General features: G+C 47.2%; 1 non-coding gene across 1 annotated transcript; it reads right to left on the bottom strand.

The window, feature by feature from the left end:
• Positions 1-11,877: 11,877 nt before the first annotated feature.
• On the bottom strand, positions 11,878-12,077 carry LOC142498219 (U2 spliceosomal RNA). Its single transcript, XR_012802395.1, has one exon. It is a non-coding gene; the product is annotated as a U2 spliceosomal RNA (small nuclear RNA).
• Between the last annotated feature and the right edge of the window lie 2,345 nt (positions 12,078-14,422).

Here is a 14,422-nt window from a genome sequence, read left to right as displayed (position 1 = left end):
AGTCATGCGGTCCATACATATACAACGTGTTTGTCTATTCATGTGTGTTATACATGTTTCCATAATGTCCCTGTGCCCCAATTAGGTATGTAGTATGTGTTTATATGTATGTATACTATATAGTGTGGCAAAAAAAAGTTTGTGAACCCCAATGATAATTACAGAAATTCCATAGTTTTTCCATGATAACCTTCAATTAAAACCAGTATTTAAAAAAAAAAAAAATATCCAATAGGGTTTATATTGACCAATTCCATGTCTTTTGAAACAAAATGATGTATGAATTAGACAATGAGTAATTTAAGAGTTGGTATTTCCAAAAGTAATTGAAACCCTGGTTTTATCACCTACATTAACGGTGATAATTAGAATCCAGTATTTAAATAATTAGGTAGATCTTCAAGTGTGAGTCTGGGAGGCCCCATATGTAAATCATGAGGATCTATGTAAAGAAACTGGGTTTGGTCTTCACCGTACAGGTGTGTGGAAACATGTCATGCCATGATCAAAATAAATCTTAGGACCTCAGAAAAGCAGTTATCGATGCTCATCTGTCTAGAAAACATTATAAAACCATTTTTAAGGATTTGAGGCTCCACCAATCCACTGTCAGACTGTCTACAAGTGGAGAAAGTTCAAGGACAATAGTCACTCTACCCAGGAGCAGTCATCTTACCAATATCTCTCCAAGAACAAACCGGCAAATCATCCAGGAAGTCGCAAAGAACCCCAGAGTAACATCCAAGGATCTGCAGGCCACTCTTGCCATGGCTAATGTGAGTGTTCATGGCTCAACTATCTGTAACGCTCGGCCTGCTCAGAAGCCAGACGAGACCCCGGGACTGAGGTGAAAAGGGTAAAACCACACACCTAGCAGCAAACGGGGGCACGGCCGGAGAGTGGTAGTAGCGTAGGTGGTCCGGGTAACAAGAATGTAAATGATACCGTACTTGACAGCTCCGGCGTAGAAGGGTTAAGTTCGTATGCCAAGGGTCGTGGATTGGAGAGGGCAGCATAATCGATTGTCCGTAAGCCTGGGTCGTGGAGTGGAGAGAGCAGCGTAGTAGTTTGTCCGTGTGCCGTGTCCCAGGTTTGTAGAGGTCTGCAGCGTAGAAGTCCAAAGCAAGGTCCAAAGGGTTCCAGAGAGCAGCGTAGTAGAGTTCAAAGCAAGGGTCAAATCCAGGGAGGTCAGCAAAGATTCCAGGGACAGGAGCAGCACTGAAAAGACAAGAGAGGCCAGGCAACCGCAGACAGCACCAAGGTACAGAAGCTATGCAGAGCAAAGAGGAAATGGAGAAGAGGGATTATATATGGGGCTGGGACCAATCAGAGAAAGGGGAGTGACAGAGGAGCGGCCTGAAGAGGAACTTAATAGGTGAGCAGAGTGAGGAGGTTTGAAACCAATGGGAGTGAGGGGAGGAACAGAGGAGTGAGCAAGATAAGGCCCAGATAGAGGAGAGTTGCTAGAGGCAAAGGGAGTGGTCAGAGTAAGGGGGGAGAGGCGGGGCTGACAGAACCCGAGTGGCGATACGCAAGGAGCGTGTGCCGCGGAGTCAGGCACCTGGCGCCAACCAATGGCGGCTTGGGTGCGCGCACGCGCCCGTAGGGCTGACGCGCGTGCGCAGGAGGTGCAGGGAAAGCAGCCAGGAGTGGGGAATGCCGCCGGGGAGTCTGAATGGCCTGAGAAAAAGGTAAGGATGCGCTGGACGCGGGTATACCCGCAGCGCGAATCCTTACAGTACCCCCCCCCTCGAGGGTCGGACTCCGGACGAACCAACCATGGTTTGAGGGGAAATTTTTGGTGGAAACGTCTGAGTAGAGAAGGAGCATGAACATCCGAATCTGAAACCCATGAACGATCCTGAGGTCCGTATCCCTTCCAGTGGACCAAAAATTGGAGTTTGCCCCTGGAGATGCGAGAATCAATGATTGAAATTCAATCTAAGTCCTGTTGTCCAGGTACAATGGGAGGGGGAGGTCGAAGGGAGGGGTGAGCGAACCGTTTGCCTTGAATAAAAGGTTTCAAAAGGGAAACGTGGAAGAGGGGTGAAATCTTCATAGATGGAGGCAATTGGAGTTGATAGGCCACAGGGTTAATCTGTTTCAGAATAGAAAAAGGGCCCAGGAACCCGGGAGACAATTTAGGGGTTGGGGCCTTCAATTTGATATTTTTTGAAGAAAGACAGACCTCTCCAGGGATGAACTTATGGCCCTCCTGACGGAGCCTATCTGCTTGTTTCTTCTGCCTTAACACAGATCTTTGAAGCACTGCTTGAATCCTTCTCCGTGACTCTTGTAAGGAAGATACCCTCTCATCTGCTGCCGGAACTCCGGACCTGGAAGGATGCATGGGAAGACGACTAGGGTGAAATCCGTAGTTAACAAAAAACGGTGATTCTTGGGTAGACTCGTTCTTAAGAGAGTTGATCGCTAATTCAGCCAAGGGAGTAACTCAGCCCAATTATCCTGAGAGTCCGAAGAAAAACAACGTAAATACTGGTCCAGGGATTGGTTCATACGTTCGGTCTGCCCATTTGTTTGGGGGTGGTAGCCTGAGGAAAAAAGAAGGGTAATGCCCAACCTCTGGGAAAATGCACGCCAGAATTTAGAAACAAATTGCGTACCCCGATCTGAAACAATGGACCACGGGACACCATGAATACGGAAGATTTCCTTTACAAAAATGTCGGCCAAAGTACTGGAATTGGGGAGACCCTTGAGGGGAAAAAAATGAGCTTGCTTAGAAAATCTGTCGACAATTACGAGAATGGTAGTCATGCCATTAGATGGGGGAAGATCCATGATGAAGTTCATAGAAATGTGACTCCACGGACGATCCGGTACCGGGAGGGGTTGAAGAAGACCGGAAGGTTTTTGACGGACAGATTTATTTTGTGCACAGACTGGGCATGAAGAGGTGAAAGCTCTGATATCCTTCGACATGTTGGGCCACCAGAAGGTTCGTCGAATTAAATCATTGGTCTTCTTAAAGCCGGGATGGCCAGCAAATCTGGAGGAATGGCCCCATTCCAGAATTTTGAGATGAAAACGTGGAGCCGCGTAAAGACGACCATCAGGAACTTCCAACCCTTCGGGAACCTGAGTCTGGGATTCCAGAATCTTGTCTAGAATGTCAAAAGAAGCGGCAGCAATAAACAACTAGGGGGGTAGAATATTCTCCGGATATCTTGAGACTTCTCCTCAGTGATAAGCTGGCGGGAAAGTGCATCCGCTTTGATATTCTTAGTCCCAGGAATATAAGAGATGGTGAAATTAAACCTAGAAAAGAACAGGGCCCAACGAGCTTGACGAGGACCAAGGCGACGAGCGCCTTCAATGTAGGATAGATTCTTGTGGTCCGTCAGAATGGAAATGGGTTCTTTGGTTCCTTCCAGGAGATGTCTCCACTCTTGTAAAGCTATCTTGATGGCTAACAAGTCCCTATTCCCCACGTCGTAATTTATTTCTGCAGAAGAATTTTTTTTAGAAAAAAACCCACATGGGTGTAATTTGTCTTCAGGAGTAGTCCTTTGAGAGAGAACCGCACCAGCTCCTACGTCGGAGGCGTCAACTTCCAAAGTAAAGGGGAGGGTGGGGACGGGATGTCGCAGGTTCGGCGCTGAGACAAAGGCTCTTTTAAGAGATTCAAAGGCCCGGGTGGCTTCCAATGGCCATGAGGACGGATCGGCCCCCTTTTTGGTAAGGGCCGTGATGGTTGCCACCAAAGTAGAAAAGCCAGCGATGAACTTCCTGTAATAGTTTGCGAAGCCGAGGAAACGCTGAATCACTTCTAAGGAGTTAGGTTGAGGCCATTCGAGTACGGAATTGAGCTTCTCCGGATCCATGGTGAAACCTTGATCCGAGACAATGTACCCCAGGAAGGTAGTAGAAGATTGATGAGACACACTTCTCCATCTTGGCATAGAGTTTGTTGGCCCGTAAACGGGAGAGCACCATCTTGGTATGAAGAATATGTTCTTCGAGGGTCTTAGAAAAAATGAGGATATCATCCAAGTAGATAATTACACAAGAGTTCAGTAGGTCACGAAAAACCTCGTTCATAAAGTCTTGGAAGACTGCAGGGGCATTGCACAACCCGAACGGCATCACCAGGTACTCATAATGACCACTGCGCGTGTTGAACGCGGTCTTCCATTCATCTCCTCTGCGGATGCGAATCAGGTTGTATGCTCCTCTTAGGTCAAGTTTGGAGAAAATGGTCGCGCCTTGCAGTCTATCGAAGAGCTCCGGAATAAGAGGCAAAGGATAACGATTTTTTATGGTCATTTTGTTCAAGCTACGGAAATCGATGCAGGGGCGAAGCGTCCCATCCTTCTTCTTTCCATAAAAGAATCCTGCTCCAGCGGGAGAACTAGATTTCCGGATGAAGCCCCTAGCAAGGTTTTCTGAGATATACTGGGACATGGCCTCAGTCTCAGGGAAAGACATCAGGATAAGACCTGGCTTTGGGAAATGGAGCACCCGGAATTAAGTCTATCGGACAGTCGAAAGGTCGATGAGGGGGAAGCTCCTCGGATTTGGCCTGACTGAAGACATCCAGGAACTCCGAATAGTGGGGACGTGGTCTCCAGGACGGCCAATACCGCTGTGGATGGAGCAGACACTCCTACGTGAGAGGATCTCCATAGAACAGGAACCTCGGCCGTCCAATTGATGATGGGATTGTGTAATTGCAGTCTAGGCAAGCCCAGGATGATATGAACCGAAGGAGAGTGAATGACATCAAAAGAGATATTTTCCGAATGTCCATCATCCATAGAGTGTTCAAGAGGAAGTGTCTCCAAGGTAATAAAGGCTGGCTGCAGGGGTCGACCATCAATCGCCTCTAATCCGACCAGAAAGGCCTTCTCCCGGAGAGGAATGTCATGCTGAGTAGCAAACGCCTGGTTTATGAAATTTCCTCCGGAACCGGAATCAAGGAAGGCCTTAGCAGGGGTCTGGATATTCGCGTGCTTAAGGAGTAACGACAATAGGAGACGTTTAGGGAGATGCTTTGAGGGAAGAGAAGAAGCAGAGATGGTACCCAGTGAGACTCCCCCATACCTCACTGGGCGTTGGCATTTCCCGGCTTCGAAGTACCCCGTGGTAGGATATGCCCAGGAGAACCACAATAGAAGCACAGCCCTTCATTCCTCCGACGTAATCGCTCCGTAGAAGGGAGGTGAAGTGTGCCCAGTTGCATGGGTTCCGGGGCTTCCAGTGCGGGCAGTGCAGGAAGAGGAGATCTGAAATTAGAGGACAGAGAAGTAGCCGTACGAGAACGTTGGCGTTCAGCCCGCCTCTCCAGCAGTCTCTGATCCACCCGAACGCAGAGAGCGATCAGGGCCTCTAGGGAGGATGGCCTCTCACCAGCCGCCAATTCGTCCTTTAGGGTCTCCGAAAGCCCTTGCCAGAAGGCGGCGGAGAGAGCCCCATCGTTCCAGTCCGTCTCTGCTGCAATAGTCCGGAACTCCAGAGCGTAACGCGCCACTGATCTCCGACCCTGCGAAATATGGAACAAAGAAGATGCCGCCATATCACTGCGTTCAGGAGTGTCAAACACTAATCGGAATTCTCTTTTGAAATTGGCATAATTGTAAGTGAGTTCGGGTTTCAGTTCCCAGATTGGTGAGGCCCAGGCTAAGGCATCTCCGGTGAGGAGGGAGTACATGTAGGCTACCTTAGTACGATCCGTGGGGAAGCGGGAAGGTGACAGCTCAAATTGTATTTCGCACTGGTTCAAGAAACCACGACATGCAAGCGGATCTCCCGCGTATTTACTGGGGGTAGGTGTCACGGTAGCTTGTGACAGGCTGTAATTTACACCAAAACTATATATAAATATATATATACCTGGGTTTGAACTGGGACGAGACTTAGATATGATCAAATGTAATTTATTCCTTGATAAAGGTGAACACAACAGATATGTACAAATAACAGGCAAAATATAGACACTTACTTAAAATGGAAATGATGAAGCAGTCATATCTGGACTGGCAGTTCATACAGCACTCTTCATAGTCATCAAGACACCAAAGACATGAAAGACCTCTGGCAGGAAGACAGTGCATAGCGTTTATCTCAGCAATCAAGATGGTATAGAACAGACTGAACACTTGAAGAACTTGCAGAACATGAACAACAATGGATAAGGGCTTGACCACAGATTATATACCTTTTGTGGCCCTATCCATAACCTTAAGTACAGGGGATTGGTTTTCAATTACCTCCAGCCACTCACTAACGTGGGAAAGCATTCTGACCCATGCCCCCCTGCTGGTTGGCACATGCGCAGTAGAACACTGGGGTCTCATTTCTGTAGCCCCACATATGCAAAGGGAATACCAGCCAGTCTACCCATTTGGCTTTCTGGCAGGAAAACCTTTGTTGGAAGGTGTTAAATGGAACACTTAAAAACTGCTCTGGTTTGAGCTTCCTCCGCCCTTAGGTAAACAGGGAGGGTGACAAGACCCTTTGAACAGCACTCAAATCCTAGACATTAGGGCGCCTCTTGGGGCCATCTGCTATCTTGGTGGACAAAGGAATTTCCCCTAAGTCTTTGTCCCTACCTTGGGACACAGTATCAAACATAAAACATAAACGTATTAAAATATCCGGTTCCATTGGATCTAGCAGAACCAAACTTCCCAGTTCTAATGGCCGGAACTGGGGCAACATATGATCCAAAAAGCGACTTGCTACGACCTATGGAGCCGGAGTTACACAAATACACATTAAATCATTTTTCATTTTAATACAAAAATCTCCGCTAAAAGAAATCTCAGCTTTTCACTAAATCCCCATTGAAAACAACGGGCTCCGCCGCCATGGGTTTCAATGGAGCAACTCCGCCGTTGTAGTCAATGGAGTTTCCTACCATAGACTTTCAATGGGGAACCGCCGCCATTGAAGTCTATGAGAAAACCCACAAATCTTTACAGTCGTCCATACTCCGTCTGGTTGGTCTGAGGGGGCTGGAAGTGGGCATGCATTAAAGCCGGAACCTTGGCTACATGTCACCCAAATCCCATCCCTCTGGGCATTCCAGAACCGGAGATATGGACTTACACATTTCAACATTTTACACTTAGTCATTTTTTCACCATGCGGCTTTTCCCCCATTAGAATCAATGGGAAAAAGTCCCGAACTTTCAAGGGGGTCCATACTCCGTCGGGTTCGTCCAAGAGGGTCAAGGATGGTTCTGCAGTGATGCCGGAGCAGTGACTACAGATACCCCAAACCTTGATCCTCTGGTCCCTCCGGAATCGGAGATATGGATCCCTAAATTACAGCATTTCACACTTAGTCATTTTTCGGATCTGTTTCTGCCGCCGCCATTGAAGCCTATGGCGCGACCCGCTCTTCTCGGTTCGACCCTTATCGGGGGTCCAGGATTCGGGGACCCGGTTGTGGTCGAGTGGGGGGAAGCCTAGGAACTAGGGGCAAAAAGAATTTTATTTCTAGGGCCCCCAGAACTGTTTATTCCCACGCCAATTAACGTTGAACTTGACTCAAGTGATTTTAACTCTTTTAAAGGACATTGTATCCGCTTTGCGGTTTGCGGTCTGGACGGCAGCCAACTTGTTCTTCGAAAGTTACCTCGAGGAACCTCCATTGAAGTCGATGAGCCCATTGACTTTCAATGGGAAACCGCCGCTCTCCCTCTCGGACGCCATCTGCTGGTCTTTACAGGAAACAGGACTAAAACAACAAGATTCTCCATTAGAAGGCATGGAGCCCTAATGGCGGCCAATGGGGACCTGCAAAATGGTGCCTGAAAAGGCGGGAAAACTTCACAAAGACCTATAATCATTAAAGGACTATTAACCCTTGTGCTCCCGGATGGATTCTAGTGTGTGTGATGCAGACACTGATTAACAATAAACCAGGGGGGAACAGGGAATATACATTTTCAGGTTATGGCAAGGATTAAATCACACGTCTGGGCCCCAGCCCAGTTAACCCCTTGTCTCCCTGGTGAGGTTAGAGAGTGGCCAATTGGGGTGTAACCCCTTTAATCCCGGGCCAAATCCTCTCCATCGTCACAGTAGGTATCCACAAGTCTGAGGGACCTGATCCTTCACGGGATACACTGGAGGAAGATGTGGGGACACTACCCTGGGGAATCTGAAGAGATAGGGTATTAACTTGCTGGTTAAGAGTGGAAACTTGGTTGTCCAAAAAATTAAAGTGTTTGGAAATGGTGGTTAAGGTATCTTCCACCTCAGGGGGGTCTGGGTCTGTTGGGCTCTGCATAATGTAACGCTCGGCCTGCCCACAAGCCAGACGAGACCCCGGGACTGAGGTGGAAAGGGTAAAACCACACACCTAGCAGCAAACGGGGGCACGGCCGGAGAGTGGTAGTAGCGTAGGTGGTCCAGGTAACAAGAATGTAAATTATACCGTACTTGACAGCTCCGGCGTAGAAGGGTTACGTTCGTATGCCAAGGGTCGTGGATTGGAGAGAGCAGCGTAGTAGTTTGTCCGTGTGCCGTGTCCAAGGGTTGTAGAGGTCTGCAGCGTAGAAGTCCAAAGCAAGGTCTAAAGGGTTCCAGAGAGCAGCGTAGTAGAGTTCAAAGCAAGGGTCAAATCCAGGGAGGTCAGCAAAGATTCCAGGGACAGGAGCAGCACTGAAAAGACGAGAGAGGCCAGGCAACAGCAGACAGCACCAAGGTACAGAAGCTATGCAGAGCAAAGAGGAAATGGAGAAGAGGGATTATATAGGGGGCTGGGACCAATCAGAAAGGGGAGTGACGGAGGAGCGGCCTGAAGAGGAACCTAATAGGAGAGCAGAGTGACTAGGTTTGAAACCAATGGGAGTGAGGGGAGGAACAGAGGAGTGAGCAAGATAAGGCCCAGATAGAGGAGAGTTGCTAGAGGCAAAGGGAGTGGTCAGAGTAAGGGGGGGAGCTGACGGGACCCGAGCGGCGACACGCAAGGAGTGTGTGCCGCGCCAGTGGAGGCGGAGTCAGGCGCCAACCAATGGCAGCTTGGGTGCGCGCGCGCCCGTAGGGCTGACGCGCGTGGGCAGGAGGTGCAGGGAAAGCAGCCAGGAGTGGGGAATGCCGCCGGGGAGCCTGAATGGCCTGAGAAAAAGGTAAGGATGCGCTGGACGCGGGTATTCCTGCAGCGCGAATCCTTACACTATCAGAAAAAGACTAAACAAGAATGGTGTTCATGGAACGATGGCCAGGAGGAAACCACTGCTCTCAAAATAATGTTGCTGCCTATCTGAAGTTTGCCAAAGAGCACACAGATGATCCACAAGACTTCTGCAATAATATTCTCTGGACAGACGAGTCAAAAGTAGAACGTTTTGGCCACAATGAGAAACTTTGTTTGTCAAAAACCAAACACTGCGTTCGAACAGAAGAACCTCATCCCAACAGTCAAGTGTGGTGGGAGTGTGATGCTTTGGGGCTGCTTTGCTGACTCGACCTGGGTGGATGGCCATCATGGACAACCATGAATTCTGCATTGTATCAGAAGATTCTAGAGGAGAATGTCAGGCCATCCGTCCATGAGCTGAAGCGAAATTTGGTCATGCAGAAAGACAATGATCCTAAACATACAAGCAGACTTATAAAACAATGGCTGCTGAAGAAGAAATTCTACATTTTAGAATGGCCTAGTCAAAGGCCAGACCTAAATACCATCAAAATGTTGTGGCAGGACCTGAAGCGAGCTGTCCATGCAAGGAAGACCTCAAATGTCACTGAGCTGAAGCAGTTCTATAAGGAGGAATGGGCCAAAAATTCCTCAAAACCGCTCTTTGAGACTGACCAGCAGCTACAGGAAACGCTTAGTTGAAGTCATTGCTGCTCTATGGGGCGCCACCAGGTACTGAATCTAAAGGTTCACATACTTTTTCATACATGGATATTGAATGTTGAATCATTTGTGGATGAATAAATATTGAAAAAGTATCATGTTTTTGTGTCATTCATTTGATCAGGTTATCTTTATCTATTATTAGGACTTAGATATGATCTAATAACATTTTAGGTTGAAATATGTGAAAATCCTAAACGCCACAAAATGGGGACACTCACGGAAGTGTGCAAAAATATACACTTTATTAGTACAAGAACAGTGATGAGGACATACACAATAATATTCTTCGAATTTTGTGTATTTTGATATTTTTGCACACTTCCGTGAGATCCCCCATTTTGTGGAGTCTCTGGGATTCCATTCTTTTAAGGAGTCCCATCCTGTTTTGTTGATCAGTTGATGACATACTCCAGGGGAGCACCGCCTGGTTTATTGGGCATGGTTGTTTTGTGCTAATTTACTGATGGGTAGTTGTGCTGTTCTGCTTGTTTTCTTATCGCCTTATTTCAAAGGCCTCAATATCAACCCACATTTTGATGTCTATTGGGAGGTGCCATTGAAAGGGCTGGCTAATCTATGCTGCTCTATGGTAAGACACCACACAGGGCCTCAGAGGCACCCCTAACAACGAGGTTGTTATTAGTATTATTAATCCACTCACCATCCCCCCTCCCCCCCCAAATAAAACTGAATAAGTGTGGTGTAAGTAAAAAAAAAAAATCCATGCACCTCCAGCCAAAAGGCCTGGGGTGCGACAATGATTGCGGATAATCATAATCCGTGAATTAAAATGCCTCCATGCAGGGAACTTTTCTATGTGCCGGTCGTGCTGAAGCTCCAGGGCTTTCTCCCTAGTCAGCTCTCCACCGTTGGCAACCTACTAAGTCATCGTACCCCTCGGTGAGCCATAAAGAAATCTCAGGCTCTCAATCCCGCTTCTCAGCCAGGCATGGGGATTAAGTGCGTGCCATTGTCCATTCTACCCCGGCCACAGGAAGAACAGATACTACATTTGACCTTAGCCAAATGGCCGGGAAGCTACAGACGTGATTTTTTTTTTTTTAAAGCCCGGGTAGATGGGGTGTCCCACTTGTAATCCATACTCAGGTCCACTTGTGACTGCTTCTTCGAAGACCAGGCCAGTCCTTTACCTTCCAGTATCTCCAAGCCAAAAGGCCCTGAAGAGTTCCGGCGTTACCAATTGACGTCTTCATTCTCAGATTCCAAAGTCCTCTTCCTTTTCCCTTTCCAGCCACATGGCCATACAGAAGGGTCCAAGTCTGAAGGGTTTTCAGCCCGAAGTCTTTTCTCTCGTGAGAAAGAGGAGCAACCACAGACCAGCACATGGTCTCGCTCTCTCCGAAGATAGGCGACTAATAACCCAACACCAAAAACAAAGTCCATGGTGTGAGTTTTCCAGGGCGCTGTGAAATGCAGTGCCAACGTGCTCAAAGGAAAATGAATGGAGTCACCAGAAGGCCGGGTGGGTTAAAAAAAAAATCTGTGTATTCCAGCCAGAAGGCCAGGGAGATGCTCAGTGAAAGAAGCATAAAGAGTCGTGCAAAAATATTTGTGCAGATGCTCAAATGATGTAGTGAGGGGGACAGCAAACCCCTTGTGCACCACCAGCCTGTAACGATGCTCGTCTCAAGCAGGAAGCGGACACGCAGGGCTGAGGTAGTAAGGTGAAAGAACCGACCTGAGCCGAAGGACAGAGGCCTGAGAGAGGAAGTGCGTAGTAGGCCGAAGGTCAGGGCTGACAGCAGTGTTGTGAAGTAAGTCTGGATGCAGAGGTCGAAGCAGGCTGAAGTCAAGGATAGTCCAGATACTTGCAGTGGTCGGGGTGGGCTGAAGACAAGGATAGTCGAGGTACATGAGTCGGATCTGGTAACGTGAAAGACAATAGGCATAAACACGTTGCATAAACTCCTGCTCACAGGGCTGTCCTTTTAAAGGAAGCTGCCAGAAGCAAAGATGGATGATCCAGCCAAAGAGGGCGAGCAAGAGTAAAATCCTGAGCCAGAACGTGAGAACCCGGAAATGATTTTGCCAAACCTCATACACCCTTGGTGTGGCTCTGTAAACCCCCCAGGTTGACAAGGCCTGGGGTGCCAACATAAACTACCCGGACTCATGTCTGCCTGTCGGCCAGGCCACAGGATCAAATGCATTTCCATTGAATCTGCCCTTCCCAGAACAGACACTACACTTGATCTTAGCCAAAAGGTCGAGAAGCGATAGGCAGGTTTTTTTTTTTTTAATGAGAGTGGAGTGGTTTGCCCTGTGCTTGGATCATGAAGTTTTCGTGATCCAGGTGCTGTGTCTGTCTAGACTGTCTTCCTGAAGTCAGACCTGGTCTTTTTCTGCCCCTTTGGCTAGCATGCCCATCAGATCCTCTGGGTGGGTGTAACACTCGCGCTGTCCACAAACAAGACAAGACCCCGGCACTGAGGTGGGAAGGTATTACACCACACACCCGCAGCAGCGGAGGCGTGCCTGGAAGGCGGATAGTTTAGCGTAGCCGGGTCTGGGTTGAAGAGTGTAGAAGATGCAGTGTACTTGCCGAGTTCCGGGATTGGAGAAGACAGGATAGTAGGTGTCCGTAAGCCGTGGTCTGGGATTGGAGAGAGCAGCATAGCAAAGTTCACCTTTCCTGTCTTGCCTTCAAATACTTTCTGGGCAAGCTACCCATCTATCTGAAGAAGCTCCTCACCCCTACCACATGCAGCACTTATCATCTGAGATCTGACTCCAAAAGACTGTTCATGGTCCCAAGGCTCAATAAAGTATCCGGCCGCTCCTCCTTCTCTTACTGTGCACCCCAAAACTGGAACAACCTACTGGAGACTCTCACATCCACCACCAGTCTAAGTTCTTTCAAAACTAAGGCTGTCTCACATATTAATCAGGTCTGTAACTGTTACATACGCCCATAATATATATTATCTTTAACTGTGCATGCAATGTCTTGTATATAATGTATAATCCTGTTCCCTTATGTAACTGTATTTGTAACCATGTATTTGTCATCATAACTCAGAGCCCAGGACATACTTGAAAACGAGAGGTAACTCAATGTACAGTCATGTGAAAAACAAAGTACACCCTCTTTGAATTCCATGGTTTTACATATCAGGACATAATAACAATCAACTGTTCCTTAGCAGGTTTAAAAATTAGGTAAATACAACCTCAGATGAACAACAACGCATGACATATTACACCATGTCATGATTTATTTAACAAAAATAAAGCCAAAATGGAGAAGCTGTGTGTGAAAAACTAAGTACACCCTTACTGCTTCCATAGCAATTAAGATGCTAAGTAGCAGTCAGGTGCTGCTAATCAAATTCCCTTGATTAATTGATCATCAGCAAGTGTGACAACCTCTATAAAAGCTGAAGTTTTAGCAGTTTGCTGGTCTGGAGCATTCAGGTGTGTGTTAACACAATGCCAAGGAGGAAAGACATCAGCAATGATCTTAGAGAAGCAATTGTTGCTGTCCATCAATCTGGGAAGGGATATAAGGCCATTTCCAAACAATTTAAAGTCCATCATTCTACAGTGAGAAAGATTATTCAAAAGTGGAAAACATTCAAGACAGTTGCCAATCTTCCCAGGAGTGGACATCCCAGCAAATTCACCTCAAGGTCAGACTGTGCAATGCTCAGAGAAATTGCAAAAAAAAAACAAGAGTTACATTTCAGACTCTACAGGCCTCAGTTAGCATGTTAAATGTTAAAGTTCATGACAGTACAATTAGAAAAAGACTGAACAAGTATGGTTTGTTTAGAATGGTTGCCAGGAGAAAGAATCTTCTCTCTAAAAAGAACATGGCAGCACGGCTTAGGTTTGCAAAGTTGCATCTGAACAAACCACAAGACTTCTGGAACAATGTCCTTTGGACAGACGAGACCAAAGTGGAGATGTTTGGCCATAATGCACAGTGCCACGTTTGGCGAAAACCAAACACAGCATATCAGCACGAACACCTCATACCAACTGTCAAGCACGGTGGTGGAGGGGTGATGATTTGGGCTTGTTTTTGCATCCACAGGACCTGGGAACCTTGCAGTCATTGAGTCGACCATGAACTCCTCTGTATACCAAAGTATTCTAGAGTCAAATGTGAGGCCATCTGCCCGACAGCTAAAGCTTGGCCGAAATTGGGTCATGCAACAGGACAATGATCCCAAGCACACCAGCAAATCTACAACAGAATGGCTGAAAAATACAAAAATCAAGGTGTTGCAATGGCCCAGTCAAAGTCCGGACCTCAACCCGATTGAAATGCTGTGGCGGGACCATAAGAGAGCTGTGCATAAACAAATGCTCACAAACCTCAATGAACTGAAGCAACGTTGTAAAGAAGAGTGGGCCAAAATTCCTCCACAACGATGTGAGAGACTGATAAAGTCATACAGAAAACAATTACTTCAAGTTATTGCTGCTAAAGGTGGTTCTACAAGCTATTGAATCATAAGTTGTACTTAGTTTTTCACACACGGCTTCTCCATTTTGGCTTTATTTCTGTTAAATAAATCATGACACGGTGTAATATGTCATGTGTTGTTGTTCATCTGA

The sequence above is a fragment of the Ascaphus truei genome, chromosome 6 (assembly GCF_040206685.1).
Source record: "Ascaphus truei isolate aAscTru1 chromosome 6, aAscTru1.hap1, whole genome shotgun sequence".
Classification (NCBI taxonomy): Eukaryota; Metazoa; Chordata; class Amphibia; order Anura; family Ascaphidae; genus Ascaphus; species Ascaphus truei.
This window is presented reverse-complemented; position numbering and strand designations above follow the sequence as displayed.